Genomic DNA, 12,159 nt, shown 5'->3' on the forward strand with positions numbered 1-12,159 from the left:
ATAATAATATTTGCCTATGAATCATGACGTTAGGCACAACACTCGTCCAGTCTGTCATGGTTAATTAAGTGTTCATCAAAAATTAACTCATGTTGAAAATTTTAATAGTTTCTGTAAGCCAACTTCTATTAAAATAATTATATTGACAGTGTTTACATTCATGAAAGGAAGAATCTTAATTAAAGCACAGTTTGCGTTGCTAGGTTTCCATGCATGCCATACACAGAGCATACTCATTTCCTGTCCATCAATAAGTGTTGCAAAACTGTTGCAAATTAAATAATAAATGTGATATGGAAGTGAAAGAGCTGCTACGACTGCTCTGGGTCATTCTGTATGTGGAAAGTTATTTAATGCTGTTAGACTCCATTTGTCCATACAACAATTTGGCTATAAAACGGCTAATCTGCCATCACTGCTGCGGCTTTCCACCACTTGACCTTGTGACTGTGACAGCTGCGTATACATTTTCTTGTTGTACGCGCAGAAAATTAAAACAATTTTAACAGCTACTCTCGATGTCGTCCGTCGTTAGTTGCTTGTCGCTTGTCGTTTGTCGTTTGTCGTCTACGTAGCTCCATAAATAAAACATGTCAGCTTGTTATTGCTGGGTCCAGACAGCGTTTGAGCCTGGTCCAGAGTTCAGGTCGTGGCTCGCGCTGCTTGTTAGTGTTATTGGTATTGGTATTGGTATTGCCTTTGTTATTGAACTATTTACATTTGTTGCTGGGCTGCTGCCGCTAATTTACGACTGCTGCTGAGGGCAGCAGGAGCAGATGCAGGAGAAGTCGGCCCTTTTGGTGTCTGCACATTAACGTGGCCTTTAAGCAACCAGCAAATGGTTGTACATAAATAAATATGCGACGCATAAATCGCTCTGCTATAAACAAGCCAAAACAGGCGTCAACCAATTTATAGCCATTGATTTTTCAACGCCCTGCATGTGATAGAAACTCAGCCCCATCCGTCGACCCGACCGAAAGTGAAACTTTTTTGGAGCACACAAGTTTGCAGGTCAGCCGCAGCGCTTTAATATGGGCAACGAGTGTATTGGCCATATTGTCAGCTGGGGCCTTGTTGCTGTTTGGGCCCGTTGTCACGGCCCAACTGACACTTATTAGATAAGTTTCTGCGACTGGCCGAGACTGCCGCTGCTGCTGCGCAGCTCATCATTTGGCCATTCGCACGACGGGGCAGACTGACTCTGATTTTAATTACTTAGCTTAGCTAAAAATACATTCATTCGAGCGCTCCGAGGGCCTGCACTCTAAAGCCAGAGCTTAGGCGCAGCCATTAGAGACTTTGTTGTCTCAGCCTTAGCATTTGAATTGATCAAAAATATAGCAAAGCAATTCGGGCACTTGCTGAAGCGACGCGTCGCTTGAACCTGGCCGGGTATAGACAATTTCATTCAATCTATAAGTAATTTCTTTGCCGTTTTTATCACTCGGCTGCTGACTGGCTGCTGGCTGCTGACTGCCAGCCGATGAGCTGAGACCACCCACGTGATTTGAATATTTTTCCAATAAACTTCAACAGCTTTTCAACTTGCAGTCTGAGGCAACAGCCTCAGCCTTAGCCTCTGCCCCAGCCTCCGTCTCAGCCTCTGCCTCTGCCTCCGCTTCAGCCTCAGCCTCAGCTCTGTTTGGTCTGTCGGGTCGGGCCGTCCTTCTGTCTTTATCTATTGGAATTTAAATTCCCAGGCTCACTTTCATGTCCGGCTGAGTGTTTTTCCTGCTTGGCTACGCCTCAGTTCTCTCTCCTTCTCTCTGCCCTGCTCCGCATTGCTCTGCTCTGCTTTGCTTTGCTCTGCTTTGCTTTTGTGCTCGCGAACTTAAGCTTAATCGAATTTGCCGCAAATTGGCAATAAATTTTAATTCTGAATAGATATCCCAGCGTTGATTGAAGTTAATCAAAGCCCGACCACGTTCTACATTTCGCCTCCAGTCGGCCTGCACTTCATTTACAATCTAGTTCATCCAGGCCATTGTAGCTGTTTTTCTTGCTTTTGTGGCAGGGCAATGCACTTGCGTCCAAAACCCATTCAATTTGTAGGCGAAAACGCCGAGTGCAAGCACAAGCAAAAAGAGGGCGCCCATAAAATAAAAAGAATCCAACGGTAAACAAGTTGCAAAGAGCGAAAGGCAAAAACAACGGCCCTCACCTTAGCCAATGAATAAATTTTACTTTTTGTTGTCACCCGCCAGCCGCCAGCCGCCAACGGCCAACGGCCACTCACCACCCGCCACCCGCCACCCACCACCCACCACCCGCTCATCTAGCTGCTGTTGCTGCCGTTTTTGCAAGCACTTCATCAAATTCATTCAGAGCTGCGACATCGCGTTGAATACCCTGTACTTGAGTGGCTCTAGCAAGGGCTGAGAGGGCTGCTTAGGAGAGTCGCGCCTGGCTCAAGCATCCATGGGCGACGCCAGCAACGAATGATATATATGATAAGAAGATTGCTTTATCACTATCCCCTTCAACTAAATCGAACCTACTTGCAGGTGACTAGCGAGATCATCCCTTGAGTTGTTTTTTCGCATTTGAGCCCTAATCAACTAAAAATGCCATGGCAACAGAGAGACAACAACAGCAACAACAACGAAAAACACGAACTGCATCAACGAAGGACAATTTTGCTGCTGAAATGCCGGCGGCTGTCTGGGTAACGAGCAGGACGATTACGCCCACTTTGCGGGCCCCAGTCCTGCCTAGATGCTTGGCCATCACTCGCTGTCAGCGTCGTCATTCACGGCGTCTGTCTGTCGCCAAAATTTAAGAGCGGCTCCACTGGCATGGCCCTTACCGTGCGAATGGCCCGTGTATTTGACAGGCTGGGCACGGAGTGGGCACGGAGTGGGCATGGAGTGGGCGGGATGGAACCAGTTGAAGTTGCAACGTTTTGACACTAATTTCATTTTGTTGAAGCATTTTTTGTGGCAGCGCCAAAGTGTTCTGCCAAAGACCAACAAATAATAGAAAATAAAATAGAAGAGAACCATAAGCCCGCCCTCTAATAATAATACGAATGAAAATAATAAAAATGGTTGTCACACATCCGTTTACGGAGGGCGACTCGCCGAAGCTGCAGCAACTTATTATTGAGTTGCACTACATTTAATTTCAATTTCAAACAGCTGCCGAACGAGTGCCGGAAAGCAGCTCAAGTGCTACTACCATTTATTTACTTTTCGCGAAGTAATTTTGTTTGCATTTCAACTTAACTGCAAATTGTAAACGGCTCTTAGACTCTACAGCCAAATTGACGAGTGGGCGGGGCAGCTACACTCGCTACAGCTACAGATACACAGAAACAGATACAAATTGATGGCAGCCACTTGTTTCGGCTCGTTTAACAAAGTTCTCAAGTGCGTCAGAGTACAGGATTTGCATCTCGGCCGAAGAGTATGCAATGGCAGCTAAAAGCAACTTAATTTACAGCATTACCGCCAGCTGTACTTCACGCTATGTGGTAACGCGGCAAAAAGCGTCTTTCTACGCGATTCTCAAACCACAAAAATGAAAGTAGAACCAGCAAAAAGTTTTCCTTTCTCATATTTTTACTATGTAAATATGCGGAAAAAATTATTGCTCGAATAAAAAAATGTTGACAACAATAAAAAAAATATACAAAAAATCGTCCTCTCTTCTTATTTGAACTGCTTTTATTCATATTTGAGCATTTTAATTGTATAGAAAAGTTAAATTTCTTGTTATAACTGACTAAACCTGCCTTTTTTTTCTCTCTGATAAAAAAAAAAAAAAAATTATATTCATGATTGGGTTTTTGTTCAGTTTCAATGCAAAAAGTTTATTTATAATATATAATAACAAAGTTGTTATTTATAAATAAGCCAAAGTAGGTCATATTGACATATCGTTAGCTAAAAAAAAAAAAAAAAAAATAGTAATAATATATAAATAAAAAATTGAATAAATTAACTCTAATATTGGATTAACGAAACTTTGTGACTCATAGAATAATTCAATATGAAATGTAGGTGTCAAGATGGATGAGCTGACGGCGTTGGCTAGATCAACTGATCAATAATATATCTAAATAATATAGTGGGCCATGTCTACTTCTGCCAACGTAATTGCCGTTGAGGAACGTGAAGAAACTAACATAAAATATCTACATATGTATATCATTTATAATGCAAATATCCCTTAAATCTTCTGTCTTTATGAACTGTAACTTTTTTGTCAATTTTTAATAACAGCTTTAAATTTTTGTATATACTCCCCATGATATATTGATATTTGATAATCATAAATTAGCATGCTGGCCAATATATAACTTAACTGCAGCTACTATATTATAAAACAATGCTCATTTGAATTCGCACAGTGGGATCAGCAGATGAAATCGGTTTAAATTAAAATTCTTTGGAATATTCATTGCATTGACTTTTGGACAGGTGCGATTCTCATGATTTATTGCTGCCTATGCAGAGCCTAACCGTATACACAATTGCAAAATCAATCGCTGGGATTTGGTTTTGTTTCGATTGTGGCAATCAGCCTGCTATTCGACGGTTATACTGCGTGCCAGTGCCGCTGCCTGGCACAACGACAACACCAACAACAACATTCACACTCTCCGGCCCTGTTTATCCTATATGGGCTGTGCGTTGTGCTGTCATCAATTCGCAATGCCAATGCGTGTGTGGCACGCTTTAATGCGAAATTCTGATTGCGCTCGAATGGCTTCATTTATTTTCACCAAGAAAAAAGAAAAACGAAAAAAAATAGAATGAGAAAAAAGCACACGAAAGAAAGCGCGAAAAAAAGCATCAGAAAACAAACTCGACAGTTGTACATAATATTTCACTTATGCATGTGCGCCCCCAGTGAGAAAGTGTGTGCGCGCGTGGAATTGCAAAGTGAAATGAATGAGTGGCATGCGTAGCGTTAGAAAATTTGTTATAGCAATTTGAACTGTCAACGCAAAACCAAAAAAGTAAATTAAGAAATATTTGAAATTTAATTCACTCCTACTGACTTTTGACAGAGTCTATCACTCTCACTCTCTCTCTCACTCTCTCTGGGTGTGAGTGGGTGTGTGTGTGTGAGTAATACAGTTTCAAATGTAACTAGCAGGAGTCTGGCAGGTGTCAGCTGCTGACTGCCATGCGACTGTCGTGACACAGAGCCCTTGGGCATAGCCGAGGCAGGCGACATGCAAAATTAGGCGACTGTCACGAATTTAAAATAACTTTTAATTCATTCTTGATGAGGATGCGGCTGCGGCTGCTTCTGCTGCTGCTGCTGCTGCTGCTGCTGCTGCTGCTGCTCGTGGTGCCGGTACTATTCCTGCTCAGACCTCCACGCAAGCACCACATGGCGTATGAGTGCGGCTGGCAAATGTGCCCCAGCTGGTTGCTATAGCTGCCACGCCTCTCTGACTCCCTAACATAACTCGAGCTTAGCATAAACAACTGCACAAGCATAAATGTTCGTTAAGCCCAGTCCCGTGCCCCTCCCCCTGCCCCTGCCCAGATGCTTGTCTAAGCGACACAGGGCAATTGGGAACTTGGAAGTGATGCGACGGGCAGGAATTGGCGCCGGGACTCTGCCATATAATTATTTAGTTTCCAGTTGGACGGAATTTGTGAGCCGGCATGGCTATGTAAATAGCAGGTAACCAAGCGCATAGAGCGCCCAACACCCAACACCCAACACCCAGCAGCCAGCAGTGTGGCCGCCTTCGATTGCCATAAATCACGTTGATTAGGCCAAGGGGAGATATGCGTGTGGCCAGTGCGGTGTCAACTGCTGCATGTGTGGGCATTAAATGTCGGTTTAGTTTAGCTCAGGTGCGCCATACTATGCGGCACTTAAACAAAATTCGAAGACCAACCGAATAATGGGAAAGGACAACAGCGAGATGAAAGCGGAGAGTTTGCATAAATTATGCATCAGCGCGAGCTCGTCTAATGCACAAAAGGAGTCTGACAGGCGAAACGGACGGGGTAGAGTGAGAAAAGCTCAACTGAACTGAACCAAACTGAGCTGAGCTGAAAAGAAATATAAAACGCGGCCAAGGCGCATTGAACCAAACTCACAAACACTAACCTGTTTTCCTAGCTGTTTCAATAAGCTAACGCGACGGGCAGAGCTCCTTGTTGTTGTGGTTGTTGTTCTTATTGTTATTATTTGAGCTGCTGCTGCCGCTGCTGCTGCTGCTCCTGCTGCCGTTTAAGCTGCTGGCTGGTTATGATTTCTAATCCATGCACGTTTTGCTTTTAATATTTATTTTGCGCTCTTTCACACTTTTACACATAAACACACAGAGACACCAACGCACCGAGATTGGGGCAGAGACGGAGGCAGACGCACACGCAGAGATCAAAGGTTGGCAAACTGTCTGGTCCTGGCGATGGGATCTATTGCCAGCTGTTGTTGGTGCTTTGCTTTAAGGGTTTTGAATATCGATGATTATTACGCTTGGGTTCTTATCATGCACGCCGCGCATCGTGCCAGAGTTCATCAATGCAAATGGCCAGGGAACATGAACGGCGAGTCCATCGAAACCGGCAAACAGCGAAGGACCTTCAATTACCTTAGAGATTCTCCGCGGAGTCTCTGAAGTTGTGGCTGACTATTGAATCAATGGACAGTGGACGTATGCTGAATTGTTACTTAATGTTCGCATATTCAATTGTTGTTGTTTACTTTTGTTGACTGACTGTTCCCAGTGGAACGAACTCGTTAGGAGCGCGAATGGGTGTACCCTAACACTAGTCAACCGAACCGCACGAAAGACATTTTCAAACTGATTGCAGGCGAACGAGCGCTGAAACGACGAACCGACGAAAGCGCCAAAATCCACGAGCCGACGAACGAGCATCGTGTAGAACGCAACGAAACGACACGAAGCCAATTGGAGAGTGAAAATAGAGCCCAACGAGTGCCGACTGTGGAGTGTGGAACGTGGATGCTGTGTGCCAATGCCAAATGTTTCAGCTGCTGATAAGCGGCTAGTTGCTGGCATTTGACTTTCAATTGGTTTCGGCCCTCTCAGCTCGACAACAATTTATATTTTGCACGTTGCGCGCATTTAAATGCTTTCGCTTATTGTCTCTCTTTCTCTCTCTCTCTCTCTCTGTCTGATGCTGCCTCCCATACATTATGTGTGCGTGTGTGTGTGTGTGTGTGTGTGTTGGGCACTTTTTTAATCACTTAAAAATTTATGCGGCACTTTTTGTCGACACGTGCGTGTCAAAATGTTAGCGCTTGGCCAAAAGATTAACATCGAGGAACGCCCATGTTGCCAACTTTATTACAGTGACAAACAGAGCATTTATATACAGACACACAGACAAATATATACGTATACACATACATATATGTATATAATGCAATGCTTAACTAATGGAAATATTTCTTGCAGCCAGCGCTCCAAACGGCAGTTTCTTTTTACGAGCGCGTAATAAGAAAGAGTGAAACGTGCAACCAGCCATGAGCTGGACGTGATGCGTGGCCACGGCCAGAGCGGAGTCAAACCTGAGCACACGTTAACTAAACAGTCACACAGACAGGCAGAGACACACGCACACACATCCAATGCACTCACTTACGGCAGTGCAGTGTTTAAGTCTTGTAAATTAAAAGCTTGCCATAATCCTTGTAAAATTAAAAATAACAAAGGCAGCAAAAGCCGCTGCACAAGAGCAAATCTAAGAAGCGTAGCAAGAAAAATAAAGATAAGTGGAGACAGAAACAGAGACAGAGAGAGAGAGAAGGAGAAGGAGATGCATAGGCGAAGAGTAAGAGAGAGAGAGAGAGAGAGAGAGAGAGAGAGAGAGAGAGAGAGAGAGAGAGAGCAAAAGAGAGTCATTTAAAGTTAGCCGGCTCTCTGTTTTGGGTTAGTGGGACAATTTTAGTGGAGTCGTGGCCTCGTGTCTATGAGGTCTTCGTGGCAGTCGGTGAAGCTGCTACAGCCAGCAATTAAAATCAAGTTGGGTTTATTTACTATGGGCAACGCCATCATACAGATGTTGCCGTGCCAAGCGGGTGCATTTCACACCTTAGTGCACTTAAGCGGCAACGCCAACGGCAACAGCTCGGCTCCTGGCTAAGAGCTCCTGCTCCAGCTGAAGTGTTTGCCATTCGACACCCACTTGAACTTGAAGCAGACTTTGACTGCGACGGCAATGGCGACGGCAACTATGACTACGACAACTGGGACAACAAGGACAAGAGTTTCCCAAGTATTTTTCAATTAAAACGTCGGCGAAACTTGCACGCATGATAAGCACAAAAGTTGCTCATTGTCAGCGCCTAAAAGCATGCTACACCCATCGAAATCCAGCCGACCAGCCAGAAGTTTGCGCACGCGAATTGCAAAGAACACATACGGACACACACACACACACACACACACGCGCGCTCAGTCGACTCGGGCGACAATCAATCTCCCTTCGCCTGAGCATACGAAAATATTGTCATTGTGGCCTCCTTTCTTATATCATATGCGACATATTTAAATCAGTGCAGGGCGGGTGAGCGGAAGTCGGGCAGTCACTTCCGACCGCTTAGGCAGTTGAAAAATTAACTTGTCTGACGCTGACGAACTGGCTATAATGACAACTGGCGCCAGTGCTTAAATAAGCCTACATATATCTGGCTATAGGCGGATACTAGGGGGCGACTTCTTGGTTAAGTGCTGGGCCACAACAGCAGCAGCAGAGGCAGAGGCAGAGGCAGCGGCAGCGGCAGCGGCAGCTACTTATATGACAATGCTGACGAATGAGAATCGAGCGCAGTCGGTGGAATGGAAATGTACAGTAATGTTCAGGCAGGACAGTTTCAGGGCTGTCGTTGAGAGGGGGGAGGGAGCGGGGCAAGTTTTAGTGCCAGAAGCTGGACAACGTAGCGCCTGTTGCTCTGATGTCGGCTCGCCTCGCTTGCTGACATGAGCTGCAAAGTGAAGCACGTGTTGGCATAGCAATTTGCCAGGACAACAACAACAGCAACAACAACAATAACAAAGGCTGGCAAACACTTTTATGTGCCGTAATGAAAAACTGTTATCTGTGTGCGCAATTTGAACGCAATTTGGTAACGCGTTTCGCCACATAAAACTTAAGTGACCCGAAACAAACACACACACCAACGCACACGCACATGCACACACACACGTGTGTGTGGTTGGGGGAATTGCTCTTCGAATGCGTTTTGGCATGTTTGTGCGTGCAGCCTGCAAAACTGTTGACATTTGCAGAAAAGCCAACAGGCAAAAGCCAGCAGCAACTGGCAAAACGGGCCAAAGACAATGGCAATGACGTTTGCGGCTGCGAGTGTGAGGAATGAAATTGTTTGGTGATTATGCCGCATTAAAGCCAAATGTGCCATGCGTAAAGTGCAAACATCCGTTACCAGTCGCCGTCACACTCACTGTCACCAGTCACCAGTCACCAGTCACCGTCAAAGTCACCGTCACCGTCAGCATTCACCATTCGCATCACCATTCGCATCACCATCACCATCACCATTGCCGTCAACATTTCACAGTCGACGCACTTCAATTTTATTGACATGCCCAGCGTAAACGCCTCGCCACGCCCCGAATTTGGCCGTGGGCCGCAATGCTTGCAACAGATTTTTTACAGCTGCATTGGCAACAGCAGCTAACATTAAAATTTCGAGTGTTGCTGGCTGAGCTAGAGCCGCAAACAGCTTCATTGAATCCAGCCAGGAGAGTAGAAAATAGTATAGAATTGCCATTGGATGCGCTCGACTGCCAGATATCCTGTACCATGTTTTCATCTCCCATAAAACAGCCTTGCTTACATAGCATATATTACATGGGATATTGTATTATTCTATATTTTGCCTTCAGTTTCAACTGAGTAATTTAACAATTGAACGATGCATATATACCCTATATGTCGTTGCCTAAGCAGTATATAAAGGCAGCATTATTTTCTATGGTGCAAGGTCTGCGCGGCCCTTGTTGACTACTAAAATTTATTAAATATTATTTTTTTCACTGCTGTGTTCAAGGTTGTTGTTGTTGTTGTAGTTTTTATACACCTGCTTTTATTATTATTATTTTCATTTTTTTAGGGTTTCGCTTTGTTGCAGTGCGGCCAAAATTGCTGGCATGCTTAATCCATAAGAAGCTCTTGGCTCACATTTTTTGCAGCACACAGCAGAAAGAGGTAGCAAAACGAGCGAGCATTCGCGGTTTAAGCTGTTATTTTTATATTTTTTTTAATATACATTTTGCATAATTTTCATATAAACATCACTCATACGCCACGTGCAGCGCACAGAGCCAAATAATAAGTAAAACAATTTTGCAAGCTTAACACAAATGAACACTTGTGGCTGTTGCCCCCGCCGTCCCCACCGCCCCCACTGCCCAGCCTCCAGCCGCTGATTCAACGCACTTCAGAACTACCTCCTGAAAATATTTTTTTCTGCTCAATAAACTTCAGTTTCACGAAACTAAAAACTGCAATCATAAATATGTGATATGTGTGCTTGCATGATGCCGACCCACGAGCATACCCTATTAAGCTGTGAGACACAAAAAAGCGGCCAACGCGTCGCATGTTGCATTGTGCCATGAGCCATCGAAATTTAATTAAAATTTAAAGCAGAATAAATACTCTGCATTGGCAAATATTGCATGAAACGCCTCGCACAATTTCCATAATTCCGAAACAATGAAAACCCTATGTGTGTGTATGTAGTGCATACACAAATATTCTCACAATTTGCAATTTAGGAAACATTTTGTAATTGAGTTTTTAATATGAGATATTTCACAGTCTTAACTGGAGGTACGACCTGGGAAATGTCAACAGCCCAGCTGTTGATGCTGGTGCGGATCAAACAGTTTTGATTTGTCCTTATCTGCTGCTTTATCAACTTTTCCTCCTATATTCACTTGAATAACTAACACAACTAACACAATTAACATACATATATCATCAATTGATATCATTGTTATTTGACGCCGCCTTAAGCTGTATCAAAACTCTGAAGAAATACATATTATTTAATACAATAATAATCATAATTTATTTATATAACAAACTAACAAAATTCAAAATGTATATATTTGTTTTTTTTTTTTAACATTTTGAGATTTAAATAGAAGTTTTATATAATCTCAAATAGAATGGAGTATTTTATTTTAAGGCCTTCTGATCGAATCTTATTTGGGCTTTGCTCATGTTATCGTTATCATTTAATCGTCTTAGGCGCTCTCAATGCTCCAGCTTACCTGAACTTTCACTGATAGTTGGCTCTGGGCCAGCTGGTGGCACTGCCTTTGCCTGGTAATTAAACGCCAACTGAAACGCAATGTGAAATAATAGAAAGCAAAAACAATGCAAACATATTTTCCACTTGCTTGCCTGCCTGTGCAGCATCTCCCCCTCTCCCTCTATCACTCCCACCTCTTCTTATTGTTGGCATTATTGTAGCTGTTTGTTTGGCTTATAGTTGAGAATAGTTGGGCGTTCGCAGCACCAACTCGAAAGGTGGGTAGTCTATCCTTTTTCGTTGCTCCTTTTGTATTGCTTATGTATCCTGAGGATAATGACGCGTTCTTCATTATGCGATGCTGCTCTCGCCGACTCTGGCATGGTTACCTCAACTCCTCCAACTCCTGCTGTGTATTCTCTTTCTGGTGCTCTGGGCGCTTTTGCTTTATGTATTTGTGTGCTTATATTTATTTTTTTGTTGTTGAATATCTTGTATGTTGTTTTTTTTTTGTCTTTTTTTTTAAGTTGCTCCACCATTCCATTGCGTGAAAACTTTTCGACTCCTAGACGTCGCGACGTTTTCCAGAGATAATAGAAACTCGATACGCTGTGCGCATCTAAGCTTTATCTATGTCTGCCCTCCCTATCTACATTTTCCGCTGTTTTGGCATTGTTTCTCCCCATAGATTGGCTGGCGGTCCTTTGTTTTTATTTGCCCACACCGGCGCAGCGGATTTTGCAAGCAGTAAATTTAAGTTGCGGCTGCTTCGGCTCCACTGTGCACTGTGCGGTTGAAATAAAATTGTTGAATCGTCATAAATGGCTCCATAAACTACGTCAATAATGCCCGCGTCTCCTGCACCCATGCCCAATCCCCAGTCCATGGCAGACCAGCGCTTGGCCACGACGACGACAACTCAAACCAACTGCA

The 12,159-nt window shown here is 43.9% G+C and overlaps 1 protein-coding gene across 3 annotated transcripts in view; it reads right to left on the reverse strand.

The window, feature by feature from the left end:
- beat-VI (Immunoglobulin domain-containing protein beaten path VI) overlaps positions 1 to 6,794 on the reverse strand; it is a 62,420-nt gene extending 55,626 nt beyond the window's left edge. For 2 of the 3 annotated variants that reach the window (XM_089258255.1, XM_018113690.3), the window contains exon 1: positions 6,082 to 6,794. The gene's annotated coding sequence lies outside the window, so the exon portion shown is untranslated. The remainder of the gene's footprint in view (positions 1 to 6,081) is intronic. The other variant, XM_018113689.3, reaches the window with a different exon arrangement.
- Positions 6,795 to 12,159: the final 5,365 nt, after the last annotated feature.

The sequence above is a fragment of the Drosophila navojoa genome, chromosome 2 (assembly GCF_054131105.1).
Source record: "Drosophila navojoa isolate 15081-1374.11 chromosome 2, UAZ_NAV_1.0, whole genome shotgun sequence".
Lineage (NCBI taxonomy): Eukaryota > Metazoa > Arthropoda > Insecta > Diptera > Drosophilidae > Drosophila > Drosophila navojoa.